The following is an 18356-nucleotide window of genomic DNA, read 5'->3' on the forward strand; positions in this document are numbered from 1 at the left end:
TCAGCAGATCAGCAGTTACAAGAGATCTCAAACAAGCCCTTCTGGCATCAACAATCATACCATGGTTGAAATCACTGAGATCACAAATGTTCGTTTTCTGGTGTTTGATGTGAACATTAACTAACGCTCCTGGCCTGTATCTGCAGGATTTAATGCATTTTGCTGCTGCCACGTGACTGGTTGACTAGATAAATTGCATGGATGAGTACAGTAGGTGCATACATGTGCCTGATAATTTGCTCTGTGAGTGTGTGCAAATATATATCCAGGTGGCTTGTGCTCCCTCCAGTCTGCGGGTCAGGTCTAGAAGCAAGTGGACGTCGTTCCATAGCATTTCATCACAAAGGCTCTCGTCTATCCCTGACAGGACTGCATCAATAGCGAGCTTCTCCACAATGTGCTTGAAAGTGTCTCCACGTATCCAGCTTTGAACCTGGATCTGCCCTCGAATAGGGTGGTCCAGATCAAAATGCCACAGATGGATCTGATGCCCCTTGGCCACCGAGCTCACAGCCATGCGGAGGATCTGTTGCTTCAGGAAGTCATAATCATCAAGCCTTTCAGGAAGGAGGTTTCACACGACCTGTAGGGCCTCCCCATTTAAAAACGGGGCCACAATACCTGGCCAGGCTCCCCTGTCCCAGTGCATCAATGTTGCCGTGCGTTCAAAGCAGAACAGGAAACACTCTGGGTCATCCGAGGGAGCCATCTTCACCAGCATATCCCTGGGGAGCGCGAAGACCAAAATGCATGGAGAAGCCTCATTTTGCTCCACTGGTATCAGGATATTATATGCCTCTTGGGTTTCCATTGACGCAAGACCCCACTTCTGGTACCATGTGATGCGTGAGTCATTATCTTGCACCCCAAAAAGGAGTCTTAGTTTCAGTATTATAGCAAAACCAGCTTCATTTAACTTGAAACAGGAACAGCGAGGTTAGTTATTATAGTGGGATCTGCCACTCTCCTATACACAGACACAGCAAACGGACAGGGCCGGGGCCAGGCCAGTGGCCAAGCTACAGTCATTTGAAAAAGTTTGGGAACCCTTCTTAATTCTTTGGATTTTTGTTTATTATTGGCTGAGCTTTCAAAGTAGCAACTTCCTTTTAATAAATGACATGCCTTACGGAAACAGTAGTATTTCAGCAGTGACGTTAAGTTTATTGGATTAACAGAAAATATGTAATATACATCATAACAAAATTAGACAGATACATAAATTTGGGCTCCCCAACAGAGATATTCCATCAATACTTAGTTGAGCCTCCTTTTGCAAATATAACAGCCTCTAGACGCCTCCTATAGCCTTTGATGAGTGTCTGGATTCTGGATGGAGGTATTTCTAACCATTCTTCCATACAAAATCTCTCCAGTTCAGTTAAATTTGATGGCTGCCGAGCATGGACAGCCTGCTTCAAATCATCCCATAGATTGTTGATGATATTCAAGTCAGGGGACTGTGACGGCCATTCCAGAACATTGTACTTCTCCCTCTGCATGAATGCCTTTATAGATTTCAAACTGTGTTTTGGGTCATTGTTTTGTTGGAATATCCAACTCCTGCGTAACTTCAACTTTGTGACTGATGCTTGAACATTATCCTGAAGAATTTGTTGATATTGGGTTGAAGTCATCCGACCCTCGACTTTAACAAGGGCCCCAGTCCCTGAACTAGCCACACAGCCCCACAGCATGATGGAACCTCCACCAAATTTGACAGTAGGTAGCAGGTGTTTTTCTTGGAATGCGGTGTTCTTCTTCTGCCATGCAAAGCACTTTTTGTTATGACCAAATAACTACATTTTTGTCTCATCAGTCCAAAGCACTTTGTTCCAAAATGAATCTGGCTTGTCTAAATGAGCATTTGCATACAACAAGCGACTCTGTTTGTGGCGTGAGTGCAGAAAGGGCTTCTTTCTCATCACCCTGCCATACAGATGTTCTTGGTGCAAATTGTGCTGAATTGTAGAACGACGTACAGATACACCATCTGCAGCAAGATGTTCTTTCAGGTCTTTGGAGGTGATCTGTGGGGTGTCTGTAATCATTCTCATAATCCTGCACATATGCCGTTCCAGTATGTTTCTTGGCCTGCCAGACCTGCTGGGTTTAAGAGCAACTGTGCCTGTGGCCTTCCATGTCCTGATTACATTCCTTACAGTTGAAACTGACAGTTTAAACCTCTGAGATAGCTTTTTGTAGCCTTCCCCTAAACCAGGAGACTGAACAATCTTTGTTTTCAGATCTTTTGAGAGTTGCTTTGAAGATCCCATGCTGTCACTCTTCAGAGGAGAGTCAAAGGGAAGCACAACATGCAATTGACCACCTTAAATACCTTTATATCTCATGGTTGGACACACCTGTCTATGAAGTTCAAGGCTTAACGAGCTAATCCAACCAATGTGGTGTTGCAAGTAATCAGCATTGAGCAGTGACTGGCATTCAGATCATCAAAATTACAAGGGGACCCAAACTTTTGCACAGCCAGTTTTTCACATTTGATTTAATTTCATACAGCTAAATACTGCTTCACTAAAAATCTTTGTTCGGAAAACACTGCAGTACTCAGATATTCCTAGGAAATGAAAGACATACCACTGTTATCTTTTTTGTTGAAAGGAGAGTCAATTATGATGCAGGCTGCGAGGGGTTCCCAAACTTTTTCATATGACTATATACTGCTCTCAGTATTTATAATGTTCCTTGCATTACCCATCGGTGACAGGTGCTTATAGTGCAGCCACAATCAGCTTGTAGTTGTTTCTCTGGCGCTGTGTGGGGGTGCTGCAAACCTGTGGTTGCCTCACCGATGGACAAGCAGTCCTCCACAGACGTGGCAATCACAAAAGAGTCCAGAAACCTCACAATATATAGTATATATTTTTGGATTTTAAAGTACAAGTTCTGCGGTGGGCTGGCGCCCTGCCCGGGGTTTGTTTCCTGCCTTGCGCCCTGTGTTGGCTGGGATTGGCTCCAGCAGACCCCCGTGACCCTGTAGTTAGGATATAGCGGGTTGGACAATGGATGGATGGAAGTACAGGTTTCGTCAGTTCATTTCTATCCTCTGCATCATTCTGTGCTACAAAAAAAGTAAGCAAATAAATGTAAAGTATTATGATCATGTCAGTTGCCTTACATAAAGGTGCAAGCCAAATACATACAGTACAAAATGGCTATTATTATATGTTTCCTTCCAGGCCCCTGCTCTCTCTCGCTCTCCTGCCATGCTGCCCCGTCCTGTTAGGCTTTGAGGGCACCTCGGGTTTACTGCTGCTGGTGGCTCCCAAACTCCTGCATAACCAACTGCATTACATACGAGGCCAGTGCCAGTGCCAGTGCCAGTCTGTCTCTTTCTCTGTCATAGGACCACTCTTTACCCTCTTCTTGATTTGTGCCAGGTTTTTCTTCCCGTCACTCACCCTTATGCTTATTGTTTTTTATTTGAACCTGTTTATTGTACTTTTCACTTGTGTATTTATAGTATATTTTCATCCCCAGAGTCTACTTTCTATATCCTTTCCATGCCCAGTTTTGTGAACTGCTGATTTTGTGCGTTTGGGACTGATGGGAGTGTACCAGTTACACACTCAGCGACTTGTTTTGTTTTTGCATATTTGGTTTGTTGTATGTTTAGTATATTTATTCAGTCATTGATTCGTTTCCCACACTGGGCAGCCAGTCCAGAGCAGGGTGCATCCATGTGCACATCCTCACTCACTGGTATGCAGTTTTCAATTTATTGAATAAACTTGATTGCTTGGTTACGCCTGATGTCATGAGAACATAAGAAACGAGAGGAGGACATTCAGCCCATCCAGCTCGTTTCTTTAGTTAATAGCTAAGCTGTCCTATGCCGTCGTGATGAGCTCCATCATCCTCAACCCTGAACTGTCTTACTAGGTTGAATAATTAAAAAATGAATGCTAATTTATTTTTATTAGTTTCTGACATTGTTTTTTCTTTGTGAAAATGATTTGTCTTTGTATCAACCATATATTTTAGTAATCAACAACAAAAAAATACATCAGTGATCCAATGTGCCTGGCAAAAGCAGATTTCATTACTGTAGATGAGCCTGATTAATCTGCAAGGCACCGAGAAAAGGGCAAACATGTAGGCCTTGTCTGTTTTACTGTGTGTGCATTGCCTATTTTTTGACTTTTTATCAGTTATGAGGAATAAAAAAAAGTTCTTCTAGTGATGAGCCAACAAGGCCCAGGGTATGCGAGCCAAAACAAATTCGCTGATCTGACTGCTGGAATTTCTAAGACGTTTAGCAGGTTCTGAAGAAGTCTTCACTCCCATAATGCCACACATTGAACCTGAATTCTTTATGTTTTTCTTTTCAGTTCTTCCCGACATTCTCTTACAGAGCCAACTTAATGGCCTCTGCAAAGGGCACTCGAAACGGCCCTGAAGAGGATGGACGTTACAGATAAGTGCAAATCTTTATGCAACAGGAATGAGTTTGTTACAGAACACACTAGAAAACTCCTGGCACAAAGTATGAGAGGCACAGCTGCCCCTGATGTCACTGCCAAAAAAACAGACGTCCGCCCCTCAATACTCCCCCCCCCCCCCCTACACTGTGCTAGGCTGCTATTGGTCAAGAGGAGAGCTGTGGAATGAGCAGCAGTGGGTGCAGAACTTTCGGGAGTTTGACAGAATCCCTCTGCACACTTATATATACAGACTGCGTCAACGACTTTGGGCTTATCAATAGCAGGCACAGCACCCACAGGAGCTCGGCCAACTGGGGACGAAGAGTCTGCAACTCCACACTCACTGAGCAACTAAGGTAATACTAGCTGACAAATGAGTGGGTTGTCTGCCCTGACGGGACACCTGGGCATGTTTGGGGGCAACATTTTGGAGCTGAACACCCAGCTAGACTGCTTGTTACATTCATCTGACTCAATGGTAGTATGCAAACCAGGGGCAGGTGGGCACAAAGTTCAGCTAACCGGCCTGCTTTATAATGCTGTGTTTCAGCGGGGGCTTTAGGGTCTGCTACCTGTGCATGCACGTGTGTGTGTGTGTGTGTGTGTGTGTGTGTGTGTGCATGTGTGTGTGTGTGTTTCAGCCCCTGGCTATGAGGCGGCCACAAGCCTTCACCATTACAGACCCCAAATACTCAACGCTCACACAGAAAACGTTTAATCCCAGGGCTTTGCTGTTCCTGCTGCACAAAAGGTTGGAAATGCTTTGGCATTTACTAAAAACGTTAACCTCTTGATTACACAAGCTTGTGTCATTGTAAGTATAATTTACTCTGTAGCACTTTGGGATTGCTAAAATATAAAGTGCAATATAAATAAAATTTATTATTATTATTATTATTTAATTTTAGTTTAATGACTTCAAAATCCATTCACATCTTAATTTTTTTGGTTTGTACATGTTTATTCTATAATTATAAATGAATAGTATTTTCAGTTTCTAATATAAACTTCTACTGCTTAGAAGTTCTACATTTATGACAGAAAAGTAAATGTGGCATTAGAGTGGCTAAGCGACTTTTGTTTTCACAGCCCATGATAAGAAGAACGACTAATTTATATTTTATGTGAGTGTAACATGGTGCACACATCCAGGGACTCGAGTTCTATTCTAGTTATCTATTAGTCAGTCAGTCATTATCCAACCTGCTATATCCTAACACAGGGTCACGGGGGTCTGCTGCAGCCAATCCCAGCCAGCACAGGGCGCAAGGCAGGAACAAAACCTGGGCAGGTTGCCAGCCCACCGCAGGGTACACACACACACACACACACCAAGCATACACTAGGGACAATTTAGGGTCGCCAATGCACCTAACCTGCATGTCTTTGGACTGTGGAAGGAAACCCACGCAGACACGGGGAGAACATGCAAACTCCACGCAGGGAGGACCCGGGAAGCGAACTCAGGTCTCCTAACTGAGAGGCAGCAGCGCTACCACTGTGCCACTGTGCCGCCCAGTTATTTATTAGGACATCAGTAATTAGGGTGAGGGTTTTAAAAATTATTTTTGTCCCAATACAAGTGTGTGTGTGAGTGTTTGTGCCCTGTGATGGACTGAAGTCTCATCCTGGGTTGCCCCCATGCCACTCCTGCTAACTGCTACAGGAAACAGAAATGTCAGGGATTTTAATTTAACAACCTGAAAATCTTTAGACATTTTACAAACAAGAACATGCCATTCATTCTGTCAAAGTAGCTGGCATGACAAACAGCTTAAACTGCTTGTCTAAGTCACTTTGTGAATCGAATTTTTGTGTTTGTATTTTCAATACTTTTATTTATTTTTAAATTTGCAATAGATGATAACTGTGGATGTTACTACAGAATGTGCTTTATAATTACGTGTGTTGCTTTTTGAAATGGTAAACAATAACAATTAAGAAATAGTCCATCCATCCATCCATTTTTCAACCCGCTGAATCCGAACACAGGGTCATGGGGGTCTGCTGGAGCCAATCCCAGCCAACACAGGGCACAAGGCACGAACCAATCCCGGGCAGGGTGCCAACCCACCGCAGGACACACACAAACACACCCACCAAGCACACACTAGGGCCAATTTAGAATCGCCAATCCACCTAACCAGCATGTCTTTGGACTGTGGGAGGAAACCGGAGCGCCCGGAGGAAACCCACGCAGACACGGGGAGAACATGCAAACTCCACGCAGGGAGGGCTTGGGAAGCGAACCCGGGTCCCCAGGTCACCCAACTGCGAGGCAGAAGCACTACCCACTGCACCACCGTGCCGCCCTAAGAAATAGTCTTCTCCAGTTTTCTCTTAAATGTATTAATTATAGAAAGTTGGATACTCATACATACATGTACGCCTAAACTAATTAGTTACTTTTGTTGTTTCTATCACAGGCATTATACACAACATAAAAGATCCACGTGAAAGGCACTATAACAGGGGTGTCTATCTCAGAACCTGGAATGCCACAATGGCTGTAGGTTTTACACCTCAACTTTTTCTTAATTAGTGACCAGTTTCTGCAATTAATTAACTGATTTTAATTAACTTGCTATTTAAGACTTGGGCTCCTTAATTGTTTCTTTTTTCCTTAATTAGCAGCCAAACAATAATGAGATATAAAATGAGCCACCACATGACCAGCTAGCCCGAAAATAAAGACAAGTGAAGGCCTCAGTCATGCTCATCTGCTCAGGTCCACAAAAAAGTTTGACAATGTTCTTAGAAAAATGAAAATCAACAGTTTTGGGAATGTCAGCTATGGCAGAATGAGAGCACCAACAAGTCATGGAATTAAATAATAGACTTAATTAACAATGAGGATCAGATTCTAATTAAGAAACTGGTTGGACTTTGAGGCCCTGACTTAGCTGTTGGCTCACTTCGCATCTCATTTTTGAGTTAGGGGAAAAAAAGTACCAATTCAGAGGATTGTGTCTTTATAAACAAGGCAAGCAAAACGAAGGGAAAAGGAGTCAATTGACATCAGGGATTGGTTACTGATTGAGAAAGTGGCAAGAAGGAAAACCTGCAACCACTGCGTCCCTCAAAGATTGGAGTTGGACACCTCTGCATTATACGATACAAACATATGAAAGGTACTGTAAGACAGATAAACAGACATTAATTCTGATAACCAGATTAATATGAAAAGCACTACACAGTGAATAGATAAATGAATATGAAAGGTACTATTAGAGGGCGGCACGGTGGCGCAGTGGTAGCGCTGCTGACTCGCAGTAAGGAGACCCGGGTTTCTTCCCGGGTCCTCCCTGCATGGAGTTTGCATGTTCTCCCCATGTCTCCAGGTGCTCTGGTTTCCTCTCACAGTCTAAAGACATGCAGGTTGGTGCATTGGCGATCCTAAATTTTCCCTAGTGTGTGCTTGGTGTGCGTGTGTGTGCCCTGCAGTAGGCTGGCACCCTACTCTGGGTTTGTTTCCTGCCTTGCGCCCTGTGTTGGCTGGGATTGGCTCCAGCAGATCCCCGTGACCCTGTAGTTTGGATATAGTGGGATGGATAATGGATGGATGGTACTATTAGATACATGTTACAGAAACTACAAAACTATGAAAGGCACAATTTGATATCTCTTAAAGACACTATATAATAGATTTAAAAAAGCACCATATAATGGATGCATAGATTTGATAGATAACTGAAAAGAGAATCATATAACAGAGTAGCTGTGCTACCCGCCTAAGATGAATTGAAATCTAAGTAATCAATGTAGACCTGCACATATTCATTAACATTCGCAGTGCACCATCTACTGGAATGTATTTTTGAATGCATGAAGTAATAAAATGCATTGCATGTGTCGTTCCAACAGATGGCACATCACAAACATTTGTAGTTATAAAATGCATTGCTAAAAATGTTTGCAATGCGTCATCTGTTGGAGTGACAGGTTCATTACAAATGAACAGACAAACAGACACATATCCATTTATTAAGGTGGATTTTAAAGGCACAGTATAACAAATTTATAGGTTTAAAGGGTCAATAATGTCATGTGTACAGAGTTCAGTGAAATTTGCCAATCAACATGCAACACACAACCATTATCCAGCGTCATGATCAGTGAGTATCACTACCTTACCTCAAAACTTCTGACTTTTTTACCTGAAAATCTTGTGTAAGGAGGTTGTATTTCATAATTATTTTAGATAGATAGATAGATAGATAGATAGATAGATAGATATCAAGTACTTTATTTGATGTGTATCTTAAGTCTTACCATTAACTTGGTTTACAATAAGAAATAGGAGAGGATAAGAAATGAAAGGCACTATAAGATATATAGAAAGATGTAAAGGGCACTATATGATAGATATGAAATATGGTAGATAGATGTGAAAAGCACAATATAATGGCTAGGATAGATAATGATACCATATAATATATATGTACTGTAGATTGACTGACAAACCTACTAGTTTAAACAACATTTACTGGCACTTTACCAGAATATAGTGCAGAAGTATTTTAGCTGCTGATTCTGTTATAAAAGGCTTCTACTCTACATGATTCAAAACTACAGAAATTTGCTTCAGAACGTGGATGTATGAATGATTATAGCAATGATGGCCAGATATCTTTATGTACTGCTTGGCATAAATTGTTCAATTTAATTCTATTACAAGCTGTCCTGAGGCAAATTCCAATTCCTTGATGGCCGGGCAGCCAGCTATTTAGTTGTAAAAAAAAAAAAAAATACTGTTATATTGAGCGGTCATCTATTTCCTGTTATATGTTGTTATTTATATTAATGGACTTTTCGGTTATTTTTGACTGGCTTGCGGTTCCAAATTTTGGTTCATTTCAAGTTATAAAAGTCCTCTACAGTACATCAGTCATCTGTAAATTGTACTGGATTTATTACAGATAAAACAATACATAAATGAATTTGAGAGAAAAGTAAAGGGGTGGTGGTGCTGCTACCTCACAGCTCTAAGAGTTAGCACTCACTGCTTTTGTGGAGTCTGCATGTCCTCTAAGGGTCTTCCATGGGATTTCCCCAACAGTGATGTGTGTGTCATGTCAGTTGGTCTGGGGTGTGGATGAGTGTCTGAGAAGAACTGGCAGCCTGTCCACAATCCCTTCTTCAAGTCAAGTCAAGTCAAACGGCTTTATTGTCATACCATTCATGCACAGTATTGCAAAATATTGGAGTGGCATGAAATACCATGGAAACAGGATGGCTATGCAACATATACATATACACAGGACAAGAGCAGGACAAGTAAAGAACTACTGTATACTATACTATAAATAGATAAGTAGATAAATGTTAGGTCATGTACTGCATATAATAAAACTACTAGGAGCAGATCTCAGGGCAGTGGGGCAGCGCAGAGTTCAGAGTCCATATGGCCAAGGGGTAGAAGCTGTTGCACAACCTGGCAGAGCTGGTTCAGATGTTACAGTACCTTCTGCCAGATGGAAGTGGGACAAGGAGACTGTGGTTTGAAGTTTGGACAGTCACAGTTAAGCAAGGGTGGCCGCATTTCACAATGCTCTATGCTTTCCAGCTAAAAATCTTGATGAAATGTCTTTAATGGAAAACGGAGAAGTCTCAATGCCTTTTTTTTGCTGTGTGCACTATCCATTGTTGGACCTTGCAGTCAGAAACACTGCAGTTCCCAAATCAGATGGCAATGCAGCTGGTCAGAGAGTTCTCGATGTAGAATGGTGTAAGAATGGGGTGAGGTAGGCTCAACTTCCTCAGCCGCAGAAGGGTGTGGAGATGCTGTCTACCTTCGTGTTTATGGAGGGGGTGTTTATTGACCATCGAGGTCAGGTGCCAGGTACCCTGTGCCCTTTGCTGCCAGAATTGGTATATGTAGGGCTGGTTTAAGGGTACATTGCTCCCCTAGGCAGTCTTGGTTGCAAGTCCTCAAAAAGATACATCCAAAAGAGTGTACCACTTTTAGATATGAACTGTCGGATCTGTAACTGAAGTTGACATAGAAGAAGGGGGGCCCTCCTTGAAGACTGGTGTCCTCACGATCACACACTAAACTGCTGAGCTGGGGGGAGCCCTTGTAGGGTGCCACCCTTGGAAATGCATTTGACATTGACGACCAGTGACATCAGTGTGCATCTCCTGAACCATCGTGGGTTGGGGTTTTTTCTTAAGGGTATGGCACCTATGCCTAGAGCTGCCCCAGAATGGATGGATGGATGGATGGATGAGTGAATGTCAACATGTTTATAGGTGTGATGAAATCAACTGGCTTTCCACCCAGTATTGGTTCTGATTCTGCTGGAATTTTCTCCTGCATCTTATAATCTTGTAATGGAAAAGGGACGTCTTGAAAGCTAAGACTTTATATGGAAGTGAATGCATTATATGAAACAAATGTATTTATCCCCAACGGCCATTATTTACAAGAAAGGCTGGCTTGACAAATAAGCAGCTAAAACCAAACAGAGTATCGAATGGCGTGCATTAACTTCTGGCTGACTGCTGAATGATTATGTGTGCTTGGATTTCAATGGACCTTCTTGCTTGTGATATTTTAAGGCACTCGCCTGCCTGCGGGTGTGTGTCACCAAGCTGCTGACCCGGGCCGTTGTCTTCTTTTTTTTTTCTCTCTCCTTATTGCTCACATTCTGGTGTTTATCCTAACACCTGAGTGATTTCAGTCTTCCCTGGCAGATGATCTCCATGTCTTTGATCAGCTGCCGCCTTGAACCTTTCACAGATAGCTGTTTATTGTTTTCCCATAAAGCCGTTTTATAGCTGTTGCTTTACATGGACATGGAAATGCGATTTATAATAGCATCTGCATGTAAGGGGCCTAATGAAGATTGACTGACACACGCAGTGGCAATCTTCCAACTGTTTTAAGCCATGCCTTCAACCACTTTCTCCTCACTGGCACTTTTCTAGCAGAAACTGGCAGCCATGCCCCATCTGTGCTGCTCAGCTTGCGATGAAAGGTTTTATTTAGAAGTTTCTAACATGGTCAGTCAGGCTTGAAAAACACCATAAATAGTGATGAACGTCACCAGCTTTAAAGCAACTGGTTAAGAGATGGATGGCTAAAAATAGCACAAAACCAGTCAACCTATCTGTCCAAGTGGAAAGAGGGAAGGCCCCTGCAAAGCTGAAATGCACCTTTCTTAGCCTTATGAAGTTAGCTGCAAATTGTAGTTTATGTTTTAAGTTTGTTTTTTTTTTTGTTCCCGAACGCAAAAGAGACAAATTAAGTTGACGTAATGCTAGAGAATAATTTAATTAAAGCAGCATTGCTAATCCTCCTCAAACCATTAGTCTGGCCTCCCACATGCAAGTCTCCCCCAAACTCGAGCCCACAACCTCACAATCATCAGCCTAGTCACAGATTAGAGAAGGGATGAACTTACCAACTTTAGATATGCCAGCACTGTGATCCGGCTAATTATATCAATGCCTCTCTTCTTGATACAAATTCTCTCAAGGCAAAGTTTGTGTAGCCCACATTAAGGCCAAAGGAAGAAGCATCTGTGGTATAATATTATGATATTCACTCACTCCAGGCCAGTTTAGTCTTGTCAATGAATTTAATAGCAGAATAAGGTTCTTAACCTGAAAATTGCTCCGGGGCGCTGTACAATGGCTGACCCTGCACTCTGACCCCAAAGGTCATGTGAAAGCACAAGAAATTAATACAGTATTTCAAAATCAAAATAAAAGAAAAAAAATGAAATGGAGCAGGGAGACGTGACAGGACTCTACAGCTGTGAGACACTAACCTCCACGCTTTGCTTGTCTAGTAGAGGTTCAAACATCTCTGTATATAAAATGCTAAAGTCTATCTGTCTATTATGTGATGACTCGTGGACTACTGCGGCTGAAGCCTTGATCTTGGTCTTAATCCAAAGTTTATGACCTGATATGTTCTGGAAATTCAAACAATTTTAGGCAGGGAAAGCCTCAGCAAAGTAACACACAGTCATGGGTCTATTATGGTAAATTGATTGCAATACAAAGTGACAGGGTGGGAAGAAGGAAGAGCAGCCACATCTGCTGAGTGTCAAGCAAATCATGGAAGTAAATCAGAGAAGCCAATTACGTGTTGAAAAACACCATAATAGGAAGAAAAAGAAGAAGAAGAGCAGTGACACCTGCTGAGCATTAAGTGCAGGATACAGAACAAACATGGAGAAATGCATGCCGGCAATCGAGAAGTTCGTTAAATACATGATGAGAATTCATAATCAAGTATGAGTTTGTAATGCGTGTAAACAACTGGCAGAGAGTTTACTATTTTTATCTAGCCTTTTGTTATATCACACACCCCACTCCTTAACTCAAAAGACTTGTCACTTTACCTTCTAAAAAAATTATGCTCATAAAAATAACATCCTAATTTTGAATGCATTTATTTATCAGTGAACATCAAGCTTAAACATACACAAAGAGAGGCAAAGAGTCTGATCCTTGTGTGTTTATGTCAAAGTAATTGAAAAAAAAATTGTTCACTACCATAATGGCAAAAAGAAGAAAAAGGGCAATGACATCTGCTGAGCATCAAACAAATTGTAGAAAGTGCTTAATGACAAAAAACAAGAAATAAAAAGACATCAGTTAAGCAAAAGGCAAACACAAGGGCTCATAGGCATGCAAGTCAAAGTCCAGCGTACAGAATGCAAGAATGCCAATGAAACAGAAATGCATGCTAACAAATGAAAAGATCATCAAAAAAACCATGTGCAAGTATTGCTTTTACATCATTAGATTCATGTTTATTTGAAAAGTGCTACTTAGGAAAGTTAGATTACCAATGTGTTCAGCTTGTTGTAGATGATCCTCCATCTACTATATAATAAAATACAAAGGTCTGTGTGTGTGTCCGGCTCCAATGAGTAATCGGATTGGTCAGTTTGGCTTTGATAACGGAATCAAAAGAGAATGTTTGAGTGTGAGACACACGCTCAGGAGTAAAAACTTAGGAGGCAGGCTGTGAGTCGCCTTCAAAGACAGGAAGTATAAACCAGATAGGTGGTGAGCAAGGTTGGGAGTGTGCACTGATACAGCACATTGCCATAAGGGGCCTTGAAATAACAGAGTCTGAGAAGCAAGTTTTACAGGAATGTGTTTGAGTGAGGGAGCACTGGTCAAGAGAGGTTCAGACACACAAGAATACTGAGGAAAGGCACTAAAAGTACACATTATTGAAAGAGAAGCCACATATTTTTACACTTATTCTATTCTCTGTCTTTGACTAGCTAGTCCACCTTAATAGAAGGATAAGTGTCTGTGTGTCCATCTGGTTGCTATACCTCTGTCATTCCAAAAGATAGTGAATCACAGATTTTTGTAGTAAGAAAATACACAGCATTCACCATTCCAGTAGATGGCACATCACACACCTTAATACTGTTTTTACGAATCCCATACCAAATGGCATATAACAGAGACATATGCATTGTATTTGTCATTCCAACAGATGGCGCATCACAAACATTTGTAATAATAAAATGCTTTGCATTTGCCATTCTAATAGATGGTGCATCACATACATTGACACTGCTATTACGAATCCCATACCAAATGGCATATAACAGAGACATATGCATTGCACGGTGCACTACAAACGTTAACGCTGAGGTCTGTGTTCATTATTTAGATTTCAACCTGTCTTAGGCGGGTAATGGCTAGTAGAAAACTGGATTATGACTTATAAAGGAACTGAAAAAGTAACTATTTAGAAAACATAAATAGGTTTTCATTTGCATTTTATTTTAGAACTGTAGGTCTGCATGTTTCACTAGCATACATTAAAATAAAAATAAACTGAACATCGAAGGAGCCAGAACAATTATGCATATCATGTATTACAAGGCTTTATTGTATGTAATATAAATGTACAATCTATACTTCTTTTGGGACTTAACACAATCCTAACATTTTAAGGTTTAATGATCACTTCATGTGTGGTCGAGAAAAATTTGCAATTAATGAGAAATACATTTTCTGTCAAGGTCAGCATGACGGCACAGTTGTTAGTATCACAGCTTCATGATTTTGTGCACTCTCATCATGTCTATATTTGACAACTGAACAAACAGATCTGACTTTCAGAGGTAAATATAAGATTTTTTGCGATCAACTGTTTATTTTTTTTCACAAAGTCAAAAATAAGTCAATGTTTCAACATGGGAAATAATCAACATGTGAAATAAGCCCATACGGGGCCCCTCATACCCCGTCCCACGTTGGGTGCCATACCAACAGGAATGGCAGCCATGTTAACTGACCACAAAACCACACACAAACCAGGCAGTGCCTGCATCACGGGTCCCTGCACATAAAAGATTTAACTGTGGAGGCAGCTGAGTCCCAGTTATGAATAAACTCACAGAATGCTCCATTAATCCATGATGCAGACAACTAGAACTAAATGTTCAATGAATGAATTAAGTGACCTGAACCAATAAATGAACGAATCATCTGATGTCACTCTCAGGGTCACAGGTTTAATGAAACAAGTGATTTGACCCTTTTAGTCGAAGCTTCAATGGATGAAGGAGCCAATGACCCTCTCAGGGTCACAAGTTCAATGAACAAATTAACAGATTTGTCATCCCGGTGCCAAGCTTAAAACACTCCCTCTCGCCGACAGCAGGATGTGCACACGCTGAAAGCCTCAGTCATGGCAGCAGGTCAAACCACAGAGTTTTCTAGAACTTCTGTTCACTTCTGTCAAAGACTTGAGAGGCTTGTGACCTTTCAAATCAGAGCTACAGCCTGAAGCCATTGGGAGTTCGGCCAAATGGCTTTCTGAGGGGACTTCAGTTTGAGCAGATTGAATAGACTGGCTTAGTCATGCGGACAAAGTGGGTCAAAATCAAGAACATAGTTTAAATGTTTCAACTCCAGTTTTTTTTTTTCCAATTTTCATTTGAAATGAGGACTTTTGATGCCCTTCCTAATGTTTCTCCTGTGCTTACCTTGTCCTTGACTAGTTTTATGTATTCTTATATCAGTTTGTTCTGCAAAGTAGCTTGTGATGGTGTTCACAGTGAAAGTGCCAGTGCTGACCCCTGGCCTGGCAGATGTTAGTGGATGACACCCCTTGGCGCAGTCACACGGCAGTCTCGCTACCCCAAACATGAAACACTCAGACGTGGGGGACTGGAGCCTGTCCTGAAAGTGCTGGGTTCAAGGCAGGAATCAGTACCTGGGCAGGGTGCTGGTTTATTGTAGGCTCCATGTACACACACACTAGGCCACTTTAAACCTGCTTCTTTGGGGAAAGTAGGGAGAACATGCTAAATCCAAATGAACAGTAACAGGGTGCGGATTTTGAAGTTAGGAAGCTGGATTATTGTGGCAACAGATCTGCCACTGCGCCACTGTGACACCCACAAGAGCCCAAGTCTGGGGTGTCAATATTTCCATTTACACTTTGTAAATAGTAATTGTGCTCCGTTTTACTTTTCTCATCCAGTTCATGGTGGCACAGGGGTTAATACTGTTGCCTGGGGACTTGTCTTGAGCGACCTGGGTTCAAAGCCCAGCCTGTGCTCCATCTGTGTGGAGTCTGTACATTCTCTCTGTGTCTGTGTGGGTTTTCCTTTCACTCAAAGACCTGGTGACTCTAAACTGACAGATCTGAGGATACCCTGAAGTGGATTGGGGTCTGGTTTAGGGATGTATTCTGCCGTGTGTTCAATGCTGCCAAGACAGAGTGTCTTTGAACTGGTTTTGCAGGTTACAAAATAAACGACTGAATCTAGTCAGTCACTTATAGTGTACCATATACTGATATGGCACATTACAATTTGGAGCAACAACAAGGTACTGGCAGCAGTGCTGGTCAAAAGCCATATAGGACCCTACATGATGCAGTGCCCCCCCCCCGTCCCCCCCCCCCCCGGTGTCTGGACCACAGTGGGGAGTGGAGAAAGGGGGTTTAGATTTCAAAGCATGTGTCCCTCAATCTTCATAAACGGCACCCCTCAGATGATGGTGCCGTAGGCAGACAGGACTATGTTGTTGCCTAATGGGCTTATCGGCTCTGACTGACAGACAAGATGTAAAATGATGGAGTCAGGGGCGGAGTGGGAATATCTTTCAGCCCTGGCGTAACATGATATAGACCAAACGCCCAGTGTTGGTGGTAGAGGGAGAGCATTATTACTAGACAGAACAGTATTTACCAACAAAAGAAAAGGAGACACACGACTCCTAAATCAGCGCCCTCCTGCTCTTTTCAATGCACTCATGTAGATGCTGGAGCAACATGTTGCCATGATCAAGAATATTGTCTGGTTGAGCATATGTAGCTTTACCTTTGTACCCTCGCTTTTCAATCACTTTTAACACATTAACAACACACTCTGTCTTGGGGATCGCTGGAAGTGAGAACAGAAAAACAGATCAAGTTCTTTGGACTGGGGATGTGCAAAGTCATCAACAGCCTTCTTAATGTTGCTCTCACCTACCTGAGTATCTCTTTCTTTATCCTCCATGGCTCTTTTGCCTCAATTTTGTACCCAGAAGTGCAACTCTCTTTTGCCTCTGGCATGGATCCTGCAGTTGAACTAAATTCCTCCCTTCCCACAGGGACACAAATAAATTAAGTAATTAATAGGACTACTGCAATGTACCATGGCTACTTATAATACATATGCTACTTATGTATAATACATAATGCCTGTACAGATATACTATATTATTACATATAATTTCTTCATATCGTGCAGTCATAATAATGGTCTTATATTTTTTGAAATAATGAAAAATACCTCCATTTTATCATCACACCACAGCTCCACAATGTTGCACATACACTCTTAAAAATAATGTTTCTTCAACAGCACTTGTAGTGTAGTGTATGTATGTAGTTTCTTGCAGAACAATTGCTGGACAAATAGCCATTGCATTCTGAGAAGGGTTCTTTGCATATGAAGTTGGTTCTTTGTGTTTAAAATACCACCTAATGTGTAGAAAAATCAGAAATCTTTAATATTTCGGTAGGCATTCTATCAGAACACTAACAGATTAAGAAAACCTGGACTTAACCTGTGTTACTGTATGCTGCAAGACTGCTTTTAAAATCATGAGCCATTGGTATGTCACAAATCTGTTGCCTTCTGTTCATGGTTATTTACTGTATGGAGCCTGTTACAGTTCTAAATTAATAAAGGTTCTTTCTGGAACCTTCATGTGGATGGGTCTTTTGATAACCAAAAATGGTTCCCCCATTGCATCGCTTTGAAGAACCACAGTGGCATCTTTATTGTTGAGTGTACCTGGTGCTGTCGTTATTTACGACCCTCTATCCCTGCCTGATCACTGTCACTATAGAGTGACATTATGTGGCTGCTAGTTGGAGTAGAACCGTAAAAACACGGGCGGCGTTTTTTTTCACTGGCATTACTAGCAGGTAGCGTTTTGGTTGCATAAAACTGGTTCTATTCAATAAGGGCGCGCACAAAAAGGCGACCTTCAAAAGGGCGACCTCAATTGGGCGCGGAGAATAAAAGCGCACATAAATAAAAGCGATCTTCAAAAGGACGACCTCAATTGAGCGCCGAATAAATGCGTGCGCAAATAAAGGAGCGCTTCAAAAGGATGACCTTCGGAGCGAATTAAATTAATTGTCCTTGATTATGCTAATAGACCGCATCTCGAATATCTACGTGGCATTGCACATAATCTACAGCTTCAAGTGTAACTTGCTTTCACCTTTTTATACAGTCAGTCATTGCCTTAATCTAATTTTCTGTAATTTTGAAAACAAGGAAATATAGAGAGCTTTAGAAATAGTTCGTTAGAAGTTCATGCATTAATTAATTGGATGTTTTAATATTCTTGCTTTCACCTTTTTATACGTTCAATCATTGCCTTTATCTAATACATTTTCTGTAATTTTGTTGC

The 18356-nt window shown here is 41.6% G+C and overlaps 1 protein-coding gene across 1 annotated transcript in view; it reads left to right on the plus strand.

Annotated features, from left to right (window-relative positions):
- The first annotated feature begins 4633 nt into the window (after nt 1-4633).
- hsc70 (heat shock cognate 70) overlaps nt 4634-18356 on the plus strand; it is a 38613-nt gene continuing 24890 nt past the window's right edge. Inside the window, exon 1 of the mRNA XM_028822426.2 lies at nt 4634-4801. The gene's annotated coding sequence lies outside the window, so the exon portion shown is untranslated. The remainder of the gene's footprint in view (nt 4802-18356) is intronic.

The sequence above is a fragment of the Erpetoichthys calabaricus genome, chromosome 17, assembly GCF_900747795.2.
Source record: "Erpetoichthys calabaricus chromosome 17, fErpCal1.3, whole genome shotgun sequence".
Taxonomy (NCBI): domain Eukaryota; kingdom Metazoa; phylum Chordata; class Cladistia; order Polypteriformes; family Polypteridae; genus Erpetoichthys; species Erpetoichthys calabaricus.